Here is a 22368-nt window from a genome sequence, read left to right as displayed (position 1 = left end):
TTCCATTGATGTCCTCTTTATTATGTATAAGAGATGGTATGTTCAATACAGTCTGTTAGTGGTCACTCACCTGATCTTACTAAGCCTCTAAGGAGAAGTTTTCTACATGCCTTTGTAACTTCCTTCTCCCAATTCCAATACTTTCTGTGCCTTATAACTATAATGCCAACTGCAAGCTTGAATACCAAGCTCTCTGTTCCTTTATCCAAGTTATTTACGCATATGATGATAAGCTGAGATCCTACTACAAATCCCTGGGGAACGTGGCTGTCATTCAGAACGTCTTCCCTTTTACCCATACTCTCTTTCTGCCACTCCTAACCAATTACCAAACTCTGTCACAAATATCTCCCAGCAATGTGTTTCTGAGCAGTATGTCTTAAATCTAAAACCAAACCTCTGGAAGGCACATAGTGCATTACAAAAAGAAACAGAACAGAACAATCACAAATACATTACAGACTGAGTCTTCAACTTAAAGAAAGAAGAAATATAAAATTGCACAAGTATTTCTCAGATTATTTATTGTCCTCTTAAAGGAGGAAAAAGGTCAAGATTAACATTACAGTTCTGAAGAAAGGTCACTGGACTTGAAACATTAACTCTGTTTCTCTCTTCACAGATGCTGCCAGACCTGCTCAGTTTGTCCAGCAATTTTTGTTTTTGTTTCAGATTTCCAGCATCCGCAGTTCTTTGTTTTATTTTAGGTTAATATTACAACTTTTAGTTATTGGCTGAGTAGGACCTTGAAGTATTCCAGCTTTTGAAAAGTTTAAGCCGCACGTCAAGTAGTGGGGTACACTTACTGATTAAAAGAGAGAGAGAGAAAAGATTAATGGAGAAATGCGGTTTATTTGACATGATTTAAAATTTAGGTTTATCTACCATTTGCTGTTCTATCATCATTCATAAACCATTAATGTGGGCAATCTCCAGGGTTCTAACTTCGTTGCACACTTATTTATAATACATTAGCAGGGTAAACTCCTTGGGCATTGAAGTGTAATTATACAAAAGCCCTGGAGTGACATTGCAGGAACAGAATGCAATACATATCACATTGAGACAGGTGACTTCGTGACAGCACACTATACATTGCATCAATTCGTTACAGATATTAATAAGCTGTTGGCAACAAAATTCCAAGTGTGGAAACTCAATTTCTTTCTAATCCTTCAAGTAAGAGTACATGTTTTGTAATTTGTGCAGTGTTATCCAACAGTGTGTATTAGATGAACAAACTTCATCACTTCCTTGAGCTGTGCTTGGTTCATCAAATTGCTTTTGTTGTTAGATCTGGAGCTACAGATTTTTTAAAAAGTGTGAGATTTTAAATGATGTTGTTTATGTATATTGGAAAAAACCATATTTAATCATAAAACTAATGGTAAATTCCATATTTGAATTCCAATGGAGTTTCTGACTCCATTGTGTCAAAGTAAGGCAGGAGGTATGTTGCTGACCCAATAACCAATGTCTGTCAAATGGTGGGATGACCAGAGAGTGAAGGCAAGCAGCCAAGTGGGCAAATAACAGTTGTGACTGGAAGGATGCTACTCATGACATTGGTAGGAAGGTAAAGAAGAGGTGGTTATTAATTTTGGACTTTGCACTTTAATTTCTTATGTTTCCCTATGAGCATAACAGAGTGGAATACCCATAAGACCATAAGCTATAGGAACAGAATTAGGCCATTCATCTCATCAATTTTGCTCCACCATTTGAACATACCTGATATGTTTCTCAACTCCTGTCTTTTCCCTATAAACCTTGATCCACTTACGAATCAAGATCCTATCACTGTCTTAAATACACTCAATGACTTGGACTCCAGATCCTTCTGCAGCAGTGAGTTCTACAGATTCACCACCCTCTGGCTGAAAATATTCCCCTTTATCTCTATTCTAAAGGGTCATCCCTTCACTCTGAGGCTGTGTCCTTGGGTTCTAGTCTCTCTGTTGGAAACATTTTCTCCATGTCCACTCTGTCTAGGCCTCTCAGTATTCTGTAAGTTTCAATCAGATTCTCCCCTCATCCTTCTATACTCCATCGAGTAGACACCCAAAGTCTTCAACCGCTCCTCATATAATAAGCCCTTCATCCCCAGGATCATTAATGTAAACTTCTTCTGGATCCCCTCCAAGGCCAGCACATCCTTCCTTAGATACGGGGCCCAAAACTGCTCACAATATTCCAAATACAGTCTGACCAGAGCATTATACAGCCTCATCAGTATTGTATTGCTCTTGTATTCTAGCATTCTTGAAATGAATGCTAATGTTGCATTTGTCTTCCTAACTGCCAGCTGAAACTGAATGTTAACCTTAAGAGAACCCTAAACTAGGATTCCCAAATTCCTTTGTGCTTCAGATTTCTGAAGCCTTTCCCCATTTAGACATTAGTCTATGCCTGTATTCTTCCTACCAAAGTGCATAACCTCACACTTTCCCACATTGTATTCCATCTGCCATTTCTTTGTCCACTCTCCTAGCCTGTCCAAGTCATTCTGCAGCCTCTGTATTTCCTCAACATTACCTGCCCCTCCATCTATCTTTGTGTCATCTGTGAACTTTGCAAAAATAACGTGAATTGTTGTGGTCCCAATACTTACACCTGTGGAGCTCCACTAATCACCGACTGCCATCCTGAAAAAATCCCTTTATTCACACTCTCTGTCATCTGCCAGTCAGCCAATTCTTTACCCTTGTCCCTAATGCCATTGGCTCTTATCTTATTTAGCGGTCTCCTTTGCGACATCCTTTCCTTCTGGAAATCAAATAGATCATATCCACTAGCTCTCCTTTGTCTAACCTGTTACCTCCTCGAGAGAATTTTAATAAATTTGCCAGGCATGGCATCCCCTTGTCAAAGCTGACTCTGCCCTATTTTACCATCCACTTTCAAGTACTCCACAATCTCATCCTTAATAATGGACTGTAAATTCTTACTAATGACTGAGCTAAGGGTAACTAACTGGCTTATAATTTTCTGTCTTCTATCTCCCACCCTTCTTAAACAGGCATGTTAAATAAATCGTTTTCCAGTCTTCTAGGACCCTCTGTGCCTCCAGTGATTCCTGAAAGATCACCAACAATGCCACCACAATCTCCTCAGCTATCTCCTTTGAACTCTGGGTCTGGGTCATTTATTCGCCTTCAGAACTTTCAGTTTCACGAGCACGTTCTCCTTAGTGATGGCTACTACACTTAGCTCTGCTCCCTGACTCTGTTGAAGTTCTGGCATGCTATTGGTGTCTTCCACCACGAAGACTGATGCAAAGTACCTGTTTAGTTCGTCTGCTATTTTTTTGTTCCCCACTACTACTTCTCCAGCCTCATTTTGCAGCAGTCTGATATCACTCTTGCCTCTCTCTTCCCTTTAATGTATCTAAAAAAAACTCTTCTTTTATATTAACAGCTAGTTAACCCTCACAATTTATATTATTCTCCCCTCACTGCTTTATTTAATTCTCCTCTCCCGGTTTTTAAAGGCCCCTCAGTCCTCTGATTTCCCACTAATCTTCACCACATTGTATGCTTTTTATTTTGCTGTTACACAGTCCCTGACTTTCCTTGTCAGCCATAGTTGCCTCATCCTCTCCTTGGTATGTTTCTTCTTCCTTGGGATGAATTTTTGCTGTGCCTCCTGAATTACCCCCAGATCTCCTGCTATTGCTTCTCCCCCATCTTCCCTGCTAGGCTTGCTTTCTAATCAACTCTAGCCAGCTCCATTATTATGTCTTTGTAGTTACCTTTACTTAATTGTAATACCACTCTATCTGATTCCAGCTTCTCCCCCTCAAACTACAGATTTTTAAGAAATATTATGGTCACTGCTCCCTCGAGGTTCTATCATGTTAACCTCCCTTATCAAATGTGCCTCATTATACATCACCACATCCAGAATAGTGGGCTTGACTACAGGCTGCTCCAAAAAACCACGCCGTAAACATTTCATAAATTCCTTTCCTTTGGTTCTGCAACCAACCAGATTTTCCAAGTCCACCTGCATATTGCAGTCCCCCACGATTATTGTAACAGTGCCTTTCTTACATGCCTCTTCTTTCTCAAGAAGAACCTCACATCTTGATTGCTGCTAGGAGGCCTGTATATAATTATACATAATGTGTCTTTTTCACTTTGCAGCTCCTTAACCCCACCCAAACTCCTGATTCTACCCCTTCTTGCTATTGATTTAATTTCACTTCTTACTAACAAGGCAATTCCGCCACTCTGCTGGCCAAAATGGTGCTTGGTTCGTTGTTTCCATTGTTTGTATTAAAAACAGGCAAACATTATCGACAAGAAAATACCTGGGATTTTGAATGATTTCTCTGATCATAGATAGGAGTTTTAGCTGAAGAAAGGAAGAAACCTCAACCCATGCTTATTAGCTTCTCATCAAAGGTGTGGAGTTACAATCAGGAGGACACATTAAAAAGGTCGTAAGTTCAGGTTTTATTCCCTTTCTAAGCTAAGTAAACTGATATCTACTGAAGAGGAAGTGCAGATGGAATCAGTCCTCTGGGTTAGGGGAGAAAATGTTGTTCAACCTTCCCAGGCCTTGATTTCTAACCAGTGGCCCTTACTGAAAACAATACATGTATGGCTGTCTGGGCAGACAAGGATTGTGTTTGGTTGTGGGATCCAGCATTATTAAAGAGCTGAAAGCATTCATATTTCCTCAAATCTATTGATGCACTATAACTTTACCAGGTTTATGGCAGAAACCCCATTTATACAATTAAACAGTTCTTCTGACAAAGTTACAGCAACAGAGCAAGTCTGCAGAAATTCCCAATAAATGTATTTAACAATTATTAGATGGAAGGACTCAATCAAAACATTTTAGTCATGAAAAAAAACAAAATTAATATGTGCCCTACATAGATTTAGTTTAAGGCCCAATTTAAATTTCTACAAGTACGTGGGTTTTGAATGGGTTAAAATCGAGCTCATTGTGTCACAGCATTCAAGTGATCATCTAAATCAGAGGACCTTTCAAGGAGCCTGATGATATTAAGCAAAAAAAATTACAGTTAGCTGAAAGAGCAATAAGTCCATAGAGATACACAATTCATTTCTCATAGTATGGCTACAGATGTAACTGCAGAGCAACACAGTCATCACAATCCCATCGAGACATCCAACTTCCAAATTCAGCAAACTCAGCAAAGTGTTGCTACAAATTTAATGTTCACGAGGTGTAATAGGCCATGTTGGAAACTCTGAAGGTGTAAGACCATTGGGACTGTTGCTGGGTGGCTGGCTGCCACTTTGAATAACAACATTGAAGAAGAAAAAATATAACAACTATTTTTGATTGATTTGAGACTTCTGGTCTATGCAGCATCCTAAAGGGGTTTTATTGTTTAAGATGAGAACTTGAGGTCTTATGGCACCAATATGATGTTTCCATTTCCCACACTAGCATTTCTACATGTTTTCTGAATAGCCCATTTCCTCTCTAGTGTGTTGAAAACTAGACAGCTCCACTTCGGATGTTTGTCTTAGGGGTTTACTTTGCCTTACATTGCTGTCATTGCCATTTTCATTGTTTAGATTATTTATTTTCTTACTTCCTTGTTGTATTGTGCACCTGATTTATTTTGTTTACAAGCCAGAATGGAGAATGGCTCTTCTTTGTATGCATGTTATCACCTGTACTGATAGAATTTTATTTTCGCTACCATGCATATCTTGCCCGTGAATTCTTCAAACCTTGAATTTAAACTTTAATATTACTCAGGCACAGTAAAACAGAAAATGAGACGTGTGCCATCTGTCAAAGGAGTCACCAACATACTCCTGGTGAATAGTTGAGCCAATGTGGAGCAAATTGGTTTCATTTTTGTAAAGACAAGACATGTAAAGTATTAATATAACACAGCGTGGAGCTGGAGGAACATGCTGTGTTATCTCTGACTCCAGCATCGGCAGTTCTTACTATCTCATGCGTAAAGTACTTCCAGGTTACATACTTCTGGTGCAAGATCTCAGCAAAATTACAATACTTTCAATAAAGAGAGATTTGCATCAAAGAAGCCTTTGTGAACTCAAGATTCTCTAAAACATTTTTAAAGCCAATTAGTTGGTTTTTTACGTGCAGTCCATATATAAATTGCAGCAGGCAACTTAGATACAGCATCGCCAACTGATAGTAATGTCATAATGAACAGGTAACCTGATTTAGTCATGTTGGTTGAGGAAATATACATTGGCTATGACACCAGGTAGAACACCCTTGACCTTCTTAATAATTGTGCCATGTGGCTGCGTCAAATGTGTTAAATGTCTCATCTGAATGATGGTACCTCCAATAGTGTGGCACTGCCTCAGTATGTTATTAGAATTTTTGTACATATACATTTAAGGGTGAGCTTTATACCACAATCTCATTCATAGTAATGCAGTTCAACAGAAGTGGAGAGAAAGAGTTTAGTAATATTCCTCTCCTTGAGTTGTACAGGTCTCAGTCTGAAAACTGAAACTTCTGACAGATTGAGGGGTCCTCCTGTCAGTTTAAAAGAGTCCTCACATTTTACTACAGCACCAGCCTTGCTGCAGAGCTACCAGAGTTTTCTTGGTGTTACTGATGCTTATTCCTCTTCCCCACCAGGAGCAGGAGTAATGTGTTGCAATTCACAAGAAAACTATCCAGGATTACAGCAAATCTGAAGAGATGAATACAGTCTATTCTGTTTTGATTTTTTTTAAAATTTGGCATTTAAAGGGCTTTCTTTCTGCAAAGAAAATGGTCAGAAATCCTTTAAATTTCACAGTGTTCTATAGAATTTAGTAGTATAGAATTTAGTATTTAATCCAATGGATCTCTGGAGGTATTGATACTCCACATAACATGATACAAGTTATGCCTCTGAAATCTACATCGTAATGTGATGAAAAATGATGAACTCTTCCAGCTTATTTTCCTCCACCCATTTTCCCTAATACTTTACCAAGCACACTTTTTTAAAAACAAAAAGAGATTAATCTCTCCTTAACTTTTCTCACCAACAGTCCTCAGAACTTGGTGACTGTTAGTCACTATGACCTCCTGAAATGCGCTGCAGTGATTTGTATTGATATTTGGAAAATGCTAAAATGTTAAGTGCTGATCTCCCTCCCCAGAGGTGAGTAATAACATCTCTGAACAGGTTAATTAATAACAAAAAAAAATTCCCTTTCTCCAGCAACTCCCACAGCAATACTTGCCCCACCCCACTGGCCCGCAGAATAGCAATTTGTCTATCAGTGTTCATCCAATGATAGTAACTCTCCAAGTTTACTTTATCATCGCCTATTAGGAAAATGGGTTTGGTCTTACACTGATTCTGTTAGGCAACAAGGAAGTTACTTGCTACCCCTTCCCCCACAATGCAATTAGAAAGGTGGGTTGGAATTTAAGGGTCTTAACAGTGAAGCAAGCCTCCAGCTGCAGAGCTGATGACAACTCCAATTTGTCCTGTCTGGATTCAATCCCAAATCAAACAGTCTGCTGGCTACCACTGGTGGCTCCCAGCTCCTAAAGGGAGGATCGCCCATTGTTGGGATTGTCATTATTGTATGAGACCCAAGGCAGAGGGTTGTCCCCGGACAGCCAGAACATGGGTAAAAATGGGTGAGATTGCCATTCTCAGTCAGTGATGCTACAACGAATTAAGCCCAGGGGATCCCATGGCTCCTCCCTTACCACTGGCAGCTTCTTCCATTGGGTACAGATGGCTGAGAAAAAGGGACACCCACCCACCAGGCAATGATTTGCGAGCCAGAGTTCACCAGTAGCATGGAGATGAGACCTTTCAATGGTTTTCCACACTGAAACTTCCTGCTCCCATTTTATGGCCACCCCTCCCCCTCAACTCCAAACCTGCTCTTGTGGAGGCAGTGGTGGGGTAGGGGATGTTGAACTAAACCTTACCCTTTATTTCTGCAATAATAAGGCATGACATGAGCAGTTAAATAGATCTTTAAATTCATTTTACAGTCATACTTCTTTACTTAGTGGTTGCAGTCTATTATAGATTGATGAATTTACACAGTGGCTGTGAAAATTTCAGAGTACAATTTTGATTTTAGATTTAACTGAGAATCAAGTGTGATCAAATATGATTAATTCTGTGTGGCAGTAGGATTGGAATGCGGCTAAGGAGGGAGATATGTCAATCACAGAATTAGAGTAATTTCCTCTTAAATTTGTCACCTGCTCCAAGACAGTATTATTACTTAAGTCTGTCCCAGAGAACCTTGATGAAAGGATCAGCCATAAGATGCAAGGCTTTTAATGCCAACAAATAAAATCTGAATTGTGGGATTCTGAAGAGGGAACAAATAACCTCAGCTTGGTATTAGTCAGAGCAGTGATGCATCACATCTTGCATGTCTGATTTGTTAAATATTTATATTTTGACTTTACTAGCTTCAGGCACTGGAGGACCTACAAGAACAGGTACGTGTAGAACATGACAATTACTGCTGGTTCCGCCTCACAAAGCCATTCCTAAAGGCAATGCTGATGAAAAAGTGCCAAGACTCATGGGACTGCCATTTCTGAAAGGCTCATTGCTCTGTTCAAATAACTATTGTACGCCATCTGCACTTCACAGGGATTCAACCCAAAGTATACACTGTAGCTGCAATCTTGTGAAAATAAAATTAATCATTCCTGAAGCAAAAGAAAGAAAATTCCAAGAATCTTCATGGCAATTTATGGGAAAATATTCTCTCAATTTCCAAAAGGACAACGTTTAGAAGAAAAATCCAGAGAACAATTGTTTGCAAATTGTGGACAATAGTGTTACAGCGTCAGTTAAACAAGCTATTTAAATGTTAATCTTCTATCGATCAAATTTCAAACTAAAATAGTTTTAGGCAGAGAGACTCTGACACTTGCTTCTGCACCAATATCTGTGGACTATGGCGATACAATCAATGAGTGATAATGAGTGCAGTCTGCATCTTAGGATTTCATTTAAATTGAGAAGCCAGTGTGAAAGTTTAATGCACATGGAGGATTACACCGCCAATACAGAAAAGGGAATGATTTTGAAAGCATATAAATCACACATAAGGAAGGAAGGGTAAGAGAGAGGGAAGGATGAGAGAGTTAGACGCAAGAGGGAGGAATGAATTCCAATGGTTAAAAGCATACCCCCAACCTTACCCCTCCCTTGCTAGCTTCACTCATTTTTCTTGCATCGGTCTGGTTAATGATCTTTTTGACAATTTTGCCAAGGCTATTTGAGGTAGCTTCTTACTGTGTGAGACCTGGGTGTTTGTTAGTGACAGTCCTCACTATATCCAAATGTCTATATTCAAAGTGCAAATCTTGGCAGTAAGCACCATTAGAGTATTTCTTCGTGGAGATAATGATGCTAAGCTAAATCAGTCCTCAGCTATTCCCTTCCAACAGTAGCTTATTGTGTGACCTGGAGCAAGAACATTGGCTTATTTTTTCCTCTTTTTAGTCCAGAGTACTGTAGCCAGTTGTAGTAACTGCAGACTCAGATGAAATCATCCAACTCAATGTTTGTAAGGATGGCTACCTTAGATAAAATACCCATGCCTACAGCCTAAGCCGATTCTGCCAGGACTTGTAGTGGTTAATCAGGTCAAGGTCAATATATAAATGTGGATATGACTCAATAATAAGGTCCATGAAGAGATGAGTTTCAAATTTGATTAATGAGCTGAGTACTAGATAATCTAGGTACATGATGGAAGTGCAAAGCATAAAGACAGGTAGCTGTGAAATGAATCAAGAAGAGGTAAAAGAGTGAAGGCCATGCCTGACAGCTGTGGTTACTCATTTAGAGAGAACAATGAACAACCCTTGACGATATTACACAGGAATGTCAAACACTTGACATGGTTACAGTAAGTAAATTATTCATGTATTCATTAGATGTCAATAGGATGTATTGATATAACAGTTTCACATTAGACAGACTTAATGAACTCTACAAAGATATAGCAATCCTTAGAGATTTTAACCCCATCTTGCAATGGCTAGGTTGGGCAATCAGTTCAATGTGTTTATGATTTCCAATCAATTTGTTGCACTTACGATGCTTTGGGTAAGTCCCCTCTACACTTAATGTAATGGGTTATAATAATAATCTGATAAATATATTATATTAATCAAATGCCTATGTTTTGTGTTATTCAAACTTTTGTTAAGGACTAGGATAAGTCATGATCCAAGAAGGAAACCAGCAACATTGGCCAGTGTGCTTACTGCCTTGTATGAGTTACCTACTCAAAATAAACTCACTAAACTACAGGAGAGGTTAGCAGAGGAAAAAAAAAATCAGTGAGAAGAATAAGTATTTTTTGCCTGCAATGACTAATAATAGCAAAGAGGTGAAGATCTTTAATTAATGCTCATTCTGATGTGTTTCAGTTTCAGAGACCAGGAGAAGGGTTTTGCCCACTTGAGCACATCAGGAAAGGCAGGCATGATCCACTCATGATGATACAACCAATAGTCTTAAAACTAAAATGTCCAATTTTCTGCTAAGGGTCCCCGTCTGGTGAAGGATGATTGGACATTGAAGGTGATGGCCTATGCTACAGTTCACACTGTAAATGAGTGGAAAATGTATCCCAATCAATCTGATCCTTGTAAAGTTGATAAACATCTTGTGTTGAATCAATATGAATTTTAAAAGGCAAATTATGCAGCATTATTTTTATCAAAGCTAGTAGTATCCAATACTTACTGTTTTTGTCAAATGGTGACTATTTGAATATTGAAACAAGTGACCATTAAAGCTCACTGAGGGCTGGATTGTTCTATATTAAATGTGATATTAATGCTTGGAGTGTGCTTTGCATGCTGTCACACCATGTTTAAACAGCCCTTTTGTGAATTGTGAAACTGATATGGTACAAAATTGGAGAAATGAAATTGAGCACTGACATAAACTATAAGGTATTATGAGAAACATGTTGAAGGATTTTTAATGGATGGTATCAACAAACCTTGAGGATTTTGAGCTAAACTCATTTTCAACAGAAGCATAATATGTTGACATAGCATCTCAGATGTTAGAAATATTTTATATCTTTTCATGGGATGATGCTCATTTCTAACTGTCTTTAATGGTATTCTTCTGGAGTACAATTAAAACAAATTTATTGTTAAACATTTGTATTTACAAATGTTGAATTTGGACATAGATAAACAATAAATAAATTGGAACTAGTTCATGCTTGCGAGGCCAGTCAGACTACACATGGAATCCTCTGTGCTACTGTAACGTAATGTTTATCTGCAATTTGTTTATCTGTCTTTAATGTTTATTCTTTTAACTATGTCTTATTTCTAATGAATACAACGAATCACTATAAGGTAATGAAGCTTCTTTTCTTTTTTATTCCTCTTTTGTATTTAAGATGTGTACCTAGGTACTTTGTACCGAAGATGGCACCACAAGGGGTGACATTATAAACTTTTCACTTTACTCCCATACTTCTGTACTTGAGTACACGTGACAATAAAGGATATTCTATTCTACGTTATTATATTCTATTCGATTCTGTTTGGATGTGCTGGGTTCACCATTGTTGAGCATGGGGATACAACTGTAGTTTCAACCTCCTGTTTATTGTTGAAATGTCTGCCACCATTTGCAACTCAATGCAGCAGGACAGTAAGGCTTACATCTGATCCGTTGGTTGTGGAATTGCAAAGCCATGTCTACTGCATGCTACTTCCACCATTTGGTGTGCAACTAGTCCTATATTGTAGCTTTACCAGGTTGACACCTCTTTTAGGTACGCATGACCCCTGCTCCTGCATGCATTCCTGCAATCATCATTGAACCAGTGTTGATTCCCTGGCTTGGTGGTACTGATACAGTGTGATATATGCCAGGCCATAAGGTTAAAGGTTGTGGTTGAACAATCTAATGGCCATAGTGCCTCATTAGATACCCAATCTTGTGTTTCTGTTCAAATTTTGTCTCATTTAGCATGATGTTAGTACCACACAATATTATGGATATGGGAGTTAGTTAGCTCAGTTGCCTGGTTTTCAATGCAGAGAGACACCAATGGCATGGGTTCAATTTCTGTACCATCTAAGGTTGCCATGAACGTCCCACCTTCTGAAACTTGCCCCATGCTGAGATGTGGTGACACAGAGGTTAAACAAACGCCAGTTATCTCTCACTAATGAGTGCTCAGCCTATAATCCACTAGACTATGGCAACTTTGCCTTTACAATATGATAGCAGTTATCCTCAATGTAATGATGTGACTTTGTCTCCACAATGACTGTGTCATGGTCACTGTCACTGATAATGTCATGGATGCATATATTGGAGAAGACAAGGGCAGATAAACATTTTCCTTTTGTTGGTTGCCTTACCACCTGCTGCAGACACAGCCTGACAGCTGTGCCCTTTAAGACTTAGCCAGTTGAGTCAGTAGTGTCTAAAGAAATGCCATGCCAGACATGAAATATTCACGTTTTTTTTCTGCCCAGAGGTATAGGCAGACCTGAAAAGTTTCTCAAGCATTCTCCGCGTTTGTTTCAGATTTACAGCTTTCCTGGCCATGGACAATGAAGTTTCATACCCAGAGTATATTCTGTACCCTTGTCTCCCTCGGTGCTTGCTCCACTGGTGTTCAACATGAAGGAGCTCTGATTCATCAGCCAAGTGGGAAGAGCAATTGATTGCATTCAGCAAAGAGGTTTATTTGCCCATGTTTTGCCTGATATCATGAGATTTCATGGGATCAGAATCAATATTGAGGTTTTCTAGGCAACTCCTTCTCGACTTCATACCACTGTAGCACCATGCCTGTGGTCTAATTCATAACTGGAGAGGGTGGTGCCTGACACATCAACTGTCAGGTATGATTCTCAGATTCTGAGAATGTGACTATGACATACTGTTGGTTGACTGTTGGATATCTGGCCCATTTTTGGCACAAACTTCAAAGATGTTGATCCAGGGTATCTTGCAGAGTCAACAGGTCTCTCTTTGTTGTTGTTGCTAGTGTTGATATTGATGTTGGGTGGTGGGTCTGGTTACTTTCCTTTGCTTAGACTTTGCAGTAATTGGATACAATTGAGTGGCTGGCTAGGGTTATTTCAGAGGGCAATTAGGAAACAAGCACATTATCGTAGGTCTGGAGTCATATGTAGGCTAGACCAGGTAAGGATGGTAGATTTACTTCCTTACAGGATATTATAGAATAGAATAGAATCCCTACAGTGTGGAAGCTGGCCATTCGGCCTATTGACCCTCCAAAGAGCATCCCACTCAGATCCCACCCTACCTTATCCCTGTAACCATGCATTTCCCATGGCTAACCCACCTAACCTGCACAGCCCTGGACATTATGTGCAATTTAGCATGGCCAGTTCACCTAACCTGCATATCTTTGGACTGTGGGAGCACGCCAAGGAAACCTGCACAAACACAGGGAGCAACTCCACATAGACAGTCACCCAAGGCTGGAATTGAACCTGGGTCCCAGGCACTGTGAGGCAGCAGTGCTAACCACTGAGCCACCATGACACCCTATTAGTGAAACATATGTTTTCATAACAATCAAGAATAGCCTAACGAAACCGCACAGTCAATGTTTCAATTCCATATTTACTGAATTCAAATTTCACCATCTACAATGGTGGGATTTAAACACATGTCACCACAAAATTAGCCTGGGGCTTTGATTTACTAGTCCAGTGATGCTGCCATTACACCATCATCTTTGCCAAATGACAAGAAGCTAAAGCTTAAAAACTGAAAAATTGATTGCAGTTTTATGAGTTTAATCCTTAACGTACCACATACCTGATATATTTATCATAAGAAACATCTTAAACAAAGATAGAGTTGCTATCTTACCTGCATAATTAACTCAGGTCTGTGATTCTTTGTGCTGAGTAAAGAATAAATGTTTTCGGTAGGTCCATAAGCTGCTATACAATTGTTTAAGTGTATGCTGTAGAAATGCTTTTAAAGTGTGATTTAATAAATCAAGGTCAGAAGAATTGCATAGAGCAGTTTTCCAAAGTTCTCTTTAAAATTTACAGTAAGAAATTCATTTCTATTCCTCCACCAGCTGATGCAATAGTTTCTCTCCGTTTGTTGGTGGTTATTCAATTCTGAAACCAGTGTACTGCCTGCCCGGATGTGATGCATCTATTCCCTTTTTGATAAATTATCAAAACAGCAGTTTTAACATGAGCACATTAATGATGTTCATGAATTTGGAATTGCCATTATTATTATCACTAAACAGAATGTTTCCATGAACACATGAGAATAGGCGAGGAGGACAAATTTCATCTTTGAGTAGTTGCACAGGACAAGTAACTGCCAGTCAGCAACCTTCCCTTTGCCCTATCCAATTTTACTTTACCACTGAAGTTATTGAAAGGAAAATGGGGCAGAGAATATGTGGTCTGCCTCTCTAGAGGGATTTAACCCCTTCACAAATACATTTTATTTGCTACCTTCAATTATTTTTCAATAGCTGAACAGGGAGCCCTCGCACACGGAGGTTCACAACACTAGCACAGATGATGTCCTAAAACCATCTCTCATCCATTATCTTTAAGTCAGTTCAGTAAAGCATAAAAATAAAATCAACCACCTTCAAAGCAAAAAAAAAGGCCCAATGAAAGTACCACTGCTGATTCAATTCTGCAAAACTGGTCTATGTTCAAATTGATTAGAGAGTAATCATTTCATTTCATAATTATTTCGTAATCATTTCATAATCGTCATCCACTTACATCTGTGTACCATGCCTAGTTGTCTGGTTCCTCTTTAATCAAGGCACAGACAACTCCGACCAGAATGTTATGAACAAATTTGCCCAGGTGTCCTACAATACCAAAGTGGTCAAATCAATTTGTACACAAGCTGGTACCAGTACAAAACAGTCCCAACTTTATTAAGAAGAATGTTACAACAATCTTTAATACTAAACATAGTATCACTAATCCTGTTTGGCCCCTTAAGGTTACAGACTTCCTGAATCCCTTGTAAATTTATGCAGTTGCTCTGTCTGTGGTGTGTCTGTAGGTCTGGGAAGCTGCTTTCTACGTCTCTCTCTCGGGATGGTCAGCTGGTCTCTGCCACTTGCCATGCTGGTCCCCTAGAAAGGCCTCAGAAGCTTCCAAAAGAGAGATTTGCAGATGAACCATGTTTTTATACCTTTTAGATGGTTTTCTGGAAGTTCTGGCCAAAATGGGAGTCACACTTAATAGTTCGAGAAAACACTCAATCATTTAATGGCATACTATGTTAGCTTCTTTGTATAGCAGGACCCGGTGCCTTTCTGTCTGGGCTCATCTTTGTTTGGTGAATAAGTCTTTGGGGTATAATACAAGGAACAAAACAGAAGTTGCTGGAAAAGCTCAGCAAATCTGGCAGCATCTGTGAAGAAAAAATTCAGAGCTAACGTTTCGGGTCCGGTGACCCCAGTTCTGAGGAAGGGTCACCAGACCTGAAACGTTAGCTCTGAATTTTTTTCTTCATAGATGGTGCCAGACCTGCTGAGCTTTTCCAGTAACTTCTGTTTTTGTTCCTGATTTACAGAATCCACAGTTCTTTTGGTTTTTATTTAAGTTGTTGGGCTATGTCTGTCCAGAATAACTTTTGCTTTTTACATTACACTAATATCACTAGCACCTGGCTGCTGTGTTTGCACTCTGTCTGGTGTGTGGGTTTTGTGATTTCAGTGTTTTACTTGGTCAACATACCCAGCATCCCTTGCCGTTTGGCCAAGTTAGCAATCTGTGTTTTAACAGCCAGGAGACTGCTACAAACTAAATGTACACTTAGTTCTCAGAACCAAATATGAACTATTCCTTTTACCTTGGTCTGGAGCAAAGACATTCTCTGCTTCTAAATTCCTTAGAGAAGTGAGATAGCTCTATACTTTAAAAAAAGAGAATCAAGCAATAACTTTGGCCTTGATGTCAGCAATAGTGAATGATATTCAATAGAAATGGACACAACAAGTGCCATATGATGTAACAATTGTACACGGTCAAGATTCTGCTGCTGCAATGCAAAAGCAAAAATACTTTATTAAGTTTCAACCCAGTAGTCATCTCTTTGCCTTATGAAATTATGAAGGGCCCGTATGTTTTTCCTTTTTGGATTATAAACTGGAATAGAAGTCATATGCTGCTTTCTGGCTGAAATATCAGGAAGGTTTTGCAATTTGGAAACACCAAGAGGTGCACTATTTTGGCTATACAAGACAATGATACTTTTGGAGGAATGAGATTGCTACATTATTGTATCAGAGCAGTGCCAGGAATTATTGAGTTACCTGACAATAGCACCCTGATTGTTGGAACTGTAGTTTGGGACAGAATGGTGGGAGCGATGGAGCCAGAACCATCCAGAGCCAACAAGCAGCAAACATCTTTTTCCCTTCCCTGTGTTAGAAAGAGTGAAAAGACTGAAAAATCAAGAAGCTTAAAAGAAGAATTCTAATCCAAGAAAAGACCTAAATTCACTTGATCAACTTTCGAATTGGAGGAACTGAAGGAATTTACAGGGATTAACAAAAGCCAGACTATTAGAACTGGCAAATCAATTAGAATTGCCTGCCAGGGTCAAGAAGACAGAGGGAATTGATATATTTGCAAAGCATTTGGAACTTGTAGAAATGCAAGGAGGACTAGTTACACCTAGTGGTGAATCACTTGAGCTACCAAAGATTCAATTACAGGTAAAAAGCAACTTGAAATGGAAAAAGGAAATTAAAAAGCAGGAGCTGGAGATGAAAAAAGCAACCTGAACATGAACTTCAGAAAGCAAAGAAATACAAAGGGAGAACATTTAGCATTTTGGAACTAGAGATTCATGAGAGAGAAAAGAGTAAAGGAAAGGAAAATAGGAAAGATGGGAATATTTGCCATATTCAAGTAGTTTAAAAAAAAGAGAAATTTTGAATGCTGAAGGAGAGTTTGACGAGGAGAGCCCTAGTCATAATCTAAAGTCCAGTATGGAAATGTTTGAATTTGTACAGTTCCTACCAAAGTTTGAGCAAAAGGATGTGGAGGCATTCTGTAAATGTTATTTGAGAAAATGAAATGGTGGCAAAAAAAAAAACTGGATGTTGCCCATGCAGAGCAAGGTGACAGGTAGAACATATGAAATTCATGCATTACTGTCAGCCGAAGATTCTATGAATTATGGCATTGTAAACATAAATTATTCTGGGGCATACAAATCTGTTCCTGAAGCATATCAGCAAAACTTTAGAAATTTGAGGAATCAGCTTGAGCAAACCCGTCTTGATCTTGAAAGAGGAAAGCAAAGTAATTTCCAAGTTTTACAAGAGAATTAAGAATATTCACGGTGTATGAAGTGCTCAGAGAGATCACTCTCCAAGAAGAATTTAAAATCCATTACTTTTTAGAATTGGAACCCATGTTGAAGACAAGGGATTACAACTGCTAGACAGGCAGCACAAGTAGCTGACAATTATGAACTGATCTGTAAAGTTAAACTTCATTCTATCACCCCATAACATCAAGAGGGATAAAGGGTAGGGTGGTTAAAAGAAGGCAAGCAGCCAATTTAAAGAAAGGACAGCTGGGGATGCTCCCAGATCCACTCCTTAGATCAGAAAGGAAGTGCTGAAGGTGGAGGTGAAAATAGAAGGCTCAGTACCTCCATTGAGATAAAGTGGGACATCTTCATTCAGAAAGCTGGAAGTTGTATAGGAAGCCTACGAGACTTATTAGGATTCCTGAATCCACAAAAAGGAACTCATAAGCAAAAGACTATGTATAAGATTGTAGTTTAGAGGTAAACACTGCTGTGAGTGCAGGAAGGTGAAGAAAGTAGATGAGAGATATAAAAGGTTGTTGTCAATAGGAAAGATGACCTCATCTTTCTTCAGATGATGCAACTAAATCCGTAACAAAATTAAAAGACTCAAGAGCTACCCAACCTTTTTTGCTGGAGAGGGACATAGTTTTTCCAGATAGTTCAATGAAAACCAAAGTGTTAATAAATGGGATAAGTGTAGAACATATCCTGGTTACATTGCACAACACGCAATTTAAAGTGTGACTTGCTGTCCTGAGCAGTGGTAGTGGGAATTGTTACGATATTAGCCGTGGATGAAGTCAATTTACTCCTTGCTAATGATTTGGCTGGAGTGAAAGTTATAGCTTTGCCTATAACCACAGAAATTCTGAGTAAGGTAAAAGACCTGAGACTGTTACAGGAGTAGTTCACAGGTATTTTTCCATTGTGTGGTGGCCAGAGAAATGACAAACAAATCCCATCACTAGAGGTCAAAGCAATACCACAACTAAATGATAGAATATCCAAACCTTTCTTCAAGGATGAGGATGATTCAAAAAAAGTATTAAATATGTCTTCATTGGGTGAGGTGATGGCCTTGTGATATTATCACTGGAATGTTAATCCTGAGACCCAGGTAATGTTCTGGGGACTTGGGTTCAAATCCCACAATGGCATATAGTGGAATTTGAACTTAATAGAAAAAAAAATCTGGAATTAAAGAGTCTAATGATGACCATGAATCCATTGTTGATTAAAGGAAAAACCCATCCATAACGTCCTTTAGAGAAGGGAACTTCCACCCTTACCTGGTCTGGCCTACATGTGACAAACAATATGGTTGACTCTCAACTGCCCTCTGGGTAATTAAGGATGCACAATAAATGCTGGTCTATCCAGTGATGCCCACATCCCATGAATGAATAAAAACAAAATAACTAAGATTCAGAAAGCAGATCTGGAGATAAGCAAGTTAATACAAGAAACTCACACTGAAGCTGAGACTGAAAAAAGTTATGGGGGCTATTATATTAAAAGTGGATCCTGATGAGGACATGGACACTTCCTCAGAGGGGCAGTTAAGGAATAATTGGTTGTTCAGAGATTGGCACTGTAGTGGTTGTAACAAGGTCAGCCAAGTGGGCCTCAGAATATGAGTTCACTGATGGGGCCGTTAACCTGGTCCAATCATAGATCCCTAGCTGACAGATATAAACAGGAGTGTCAGCGGTTCTGTTCACTCAGAGCTGGCTCTGAGGGAGCTCGATCAGCATCAAGGATGTTCCACGTGTAAATAAAGGGTGATTTGGTAATGGGATACCAGCCTCTGTGGAGCTATTTCAGGTACCACACAGATATTGTAAGGAGATATTGCACATGGCATTTGAGATTCCTATTACAGAACATGTGGGAATACAGAAAGCTCAAACATCAATAAATAGTCATTTTTCGTGGCCAAGAATTCATAAGGACATATGGCATATTTTATAGAATTGCACTAGGGAACATCAGCATATAATCAAATTAGTACCTTTAATACCTGTACCAGTTGTACCAATTTTTGAAGAACCTTTCAGTCAAGTGTTAATCGATTGTGTAGGACCATTACCAAAAGCCAAAAAAAAAGGAACAGCAGTGTATCATTACAGTTATGGATATGCCAACCCAATTTCCTATTTGTTTATATTCCATTAAGGACAATTATAGATAACATAATAGCTTAAAAAATTATTCCATTTTTATTCATATGGAGTACCAATTGAAATTAATCAGATTAAGGTTCTAATTTTATGTGTAAAACTTTTCAGGACATAAAAAGGAATTCAGGTATTTAATAGTTGATGTCTACTGCCTATCCTCCACACAGGGAGCTTTGGAGAGAGACTAACAGACTCTCAAACCAATGATTAAGTCCAATATCATGAATACCTACAGGATTGGGACAGACGATTATGTTTCTTACTATTTGCTATCAGAGATTGCCCAAATAAAATTGCTGGGTTTAGTTCATTTGAAAGTTTTAAAAATGGTCATGAGATAAGTTGTCCATTGATTAAAGAAAAGTTTTTAAGACAAAGAAACAAATCCTTAATAATAGATCATATGTTCATGTCTCTGGAAAGAGTCATGAGAGCATGCAAAATATTACATGAATGATTTAAAATTCACAGGTAAAGCTGAAAGAATGAGCAGAAGAACATGCTACAACTAGAATATATCAAACAGGAGATTAAATGAAGCACTGAAAGCGAGATTCAGTGATCCATACAACGTAGATGGAAGTGTTAGTAATATGACTATTCAGCTAGCTACTCCAGATCACAGGAAGAAGAATCAGTTATGTCACATTAATAATTTTAAAGTGATATCATAATAGAGAGGAAGATAAGAAATTGCAAGTATGTCAGGCAGTAAGAGTATCATAGATAGAATCCCTACAGTGTGGGAATAGGCCATTCAGCCCATCAAGGTGACATCAACCCTTCGACCAGCATCCCATTCGGACTCATCCTATCCCTGTAACCCTGCATTTCCCATGGCTAATCAACTCAGCCAGCATGTCCCTGGACGCTATGGGCAATTTAGCACAGCTGATCCACCTAACCTGCACATCTTTGGACTGTGAGAGGAAAGTAGAGCAGTGGACGATGTCAGGGTCACTGAAAGTGAAGTAGAAGGAGAGGTACATAGTTCACAAAGCAAACCTTCTACAAAACTATTTAGCTAATGCTGAAAGACAGGAACAGTTAGAAAATTAATCTGGTATTTAGAGAAAGCACAATGGGAGATCTAGTGAGGTTACTTAGAAAATTTAAGAAAATACGTAGAGATATGCCAGCATTATTAGGTAGGCATGATGCGGATGTAGGGCAATCAGTACCAGTAAATCAATATCCTTGTCAGTTAAGTCTGGAAAAAAACAAGGTCAGATGGAAATGGAGATCTATTACATGCTCGAAAATCACCTGACTGAATTGAGCCAAAGCAGCTGGAGTTCACCAATGGTATTAATCCCTGAACCAGCCAGGTCTCCACAGGTTACAGAAAAGTAAATGCAGTAACAACAAAAAAAATAGATTCATGCCTAATTGCTCAGAAGATTGATTGATAGGGTTGGCACTGCCTCATTCTTTGCTGATTGATCTAATAAAGGCGTTCAGGTAAATACCATTACCATCAAAAGCTAAAGAGATATTAGCTTTTAATGTAGCAAATGAATTTTATCAATGTCAAGTCATACTTCTCCTTCCACCTCACTCTCAGTAACCCTGACATTATCCACTGCTCTACTTCCCTCCCACAGTCCAAAGATGTACAGGTTAGGTGGATTGGCCATGCTACATCCCAAAGATTTATGAATTTAGTCATTCCTTAAGTGTCTAACTGTATACTTTATTTAGAACATATTTTAATATCGAGTAACATTTTAATATCGAGTAACATCTGGGAAGTACATATAAAGCAATTGAAGATCTGTTTAAATAATTACAGTTTTCTGGCTAAAAAATAAATCTCTTCAAGAGAAACTTGGCAGTTGTAATGGTAACTTAGCTAGGACACAATATAAGGCAAAGTCAAGCGTTGCCAAGAACAGTGAAGATGAAGGTGCTGATCAAATTCCCTGCTCCTAAAACTAAACAGGAAATCAGGAGATTTCTGAGAACGAAAACTGAAAGAACTGGGATGCTGTAAATCAGAAACAAAAATGGCAATTGTAGACTCGGTAGGAATGGTCTAAGGGAGGATTACTCAACCCGAAACATTAATTCTGATTTCTCTCCACAGATGCTGCCAGACATGCTGAGCTTAGATTTGATGTATGACTAATGGTGTGAACCTTTGATCTTTTACTTATAAATTCTGTGTCTGATATTACCTCTCTCACTAACATCTGAAGAGGGACTGAGGCTCTGAAAGCTTGTATTTTCAAATAAACCCATTGGGCTACAACCTGGTGTTGTGTGATTTCTGACTTTGTCCACCCCAGTGCAACACCGGCACTTCCACATCATAAAATATGGTCGAAATCAGTGAGTCACATTTCACCATCAAATATCAATTTGTATTGGTTTATCAAGCAAGTTTTGGAAAATACCGTTGTGTGTTACAATTCACTCACAGGCAATGCTACAATGCATAGATTTTACCACAATTTTTTATTCCTAGCACAATGAAGAAGCAGAGGGAGCAAGTAGGCCTTTCTTTTAAATAGCTCTAACTTCCCTTGGGTGCAAATGGCTACACATATGCCCTTTCATTGTTGAAATTGCTTACAAGAGGAAAAGCTTTCGACTGTGAAAACCATGAAGACCTGTGTAGTTTCTGTGATAAGAATATTATCATAAATCTGTTTGCTCCTTACCAAAGATCTTATCATGATTCATTTTGTTGCAATCTTTATTTTGCAGCAACTGATAATTCTGTTGATAATGCCTGAATGAACAATGACACGATTCAGTCGTCAGTTAGACATTGGCTTCATGCTTGTATTTTTTTAGTAAATGTTCATTACAGAATTTTAAATTTCCATTGTAAATACATTTGGAAATTAGGGATTATATCATTTT

The 22368-nt window shown here is 38.7% G+C and overlaps 1 protein-coding gene across 3 annotated transcripts in view; it reads right to left on the bottom strand.

Moving 5' to 3' along the window:
- Nucleotides 1-720: 720 nt before the first annotated feature.
- Nucleotides 721-22368, bottom strand: part of LOC109912316 (RNA-binding protein Nova-1) — a 358414-nt gene continuing 336766 nt past the window's right edge. For 2 of the 3 annotated variants that reach the window (XM_048600400.1, XM_048600401.1), the window contains one exon: nt 721-805. The gene's annotated coding sequence lies outside the window, so the exon portion shown is untranslated. The remainder of the gene's footprint in view (nt 806-22368) is intronic. The other variant, XR_007262714.1, reaches the window with a different exon arrangement.

The sequence above is a fragment of the Rhincodon typus genome, chromosome 8 (genome assembly GCF_021869965.1).
Source record: "Rhincodon typus isolate 14 chromosome 8, sRhiTyp1.1, whole genome shotgun sequence".
Classification (NCBI taxonomy): Eukaryota; Metazoa; Chordata; class Chondrichthyes; order Orectolobiformes; family Rhincodontidae; genus Rhincodon; species Rhincodon typus.
This window is presented reverse-complemented; position numbering and strand designations above follow the sequence as displayed.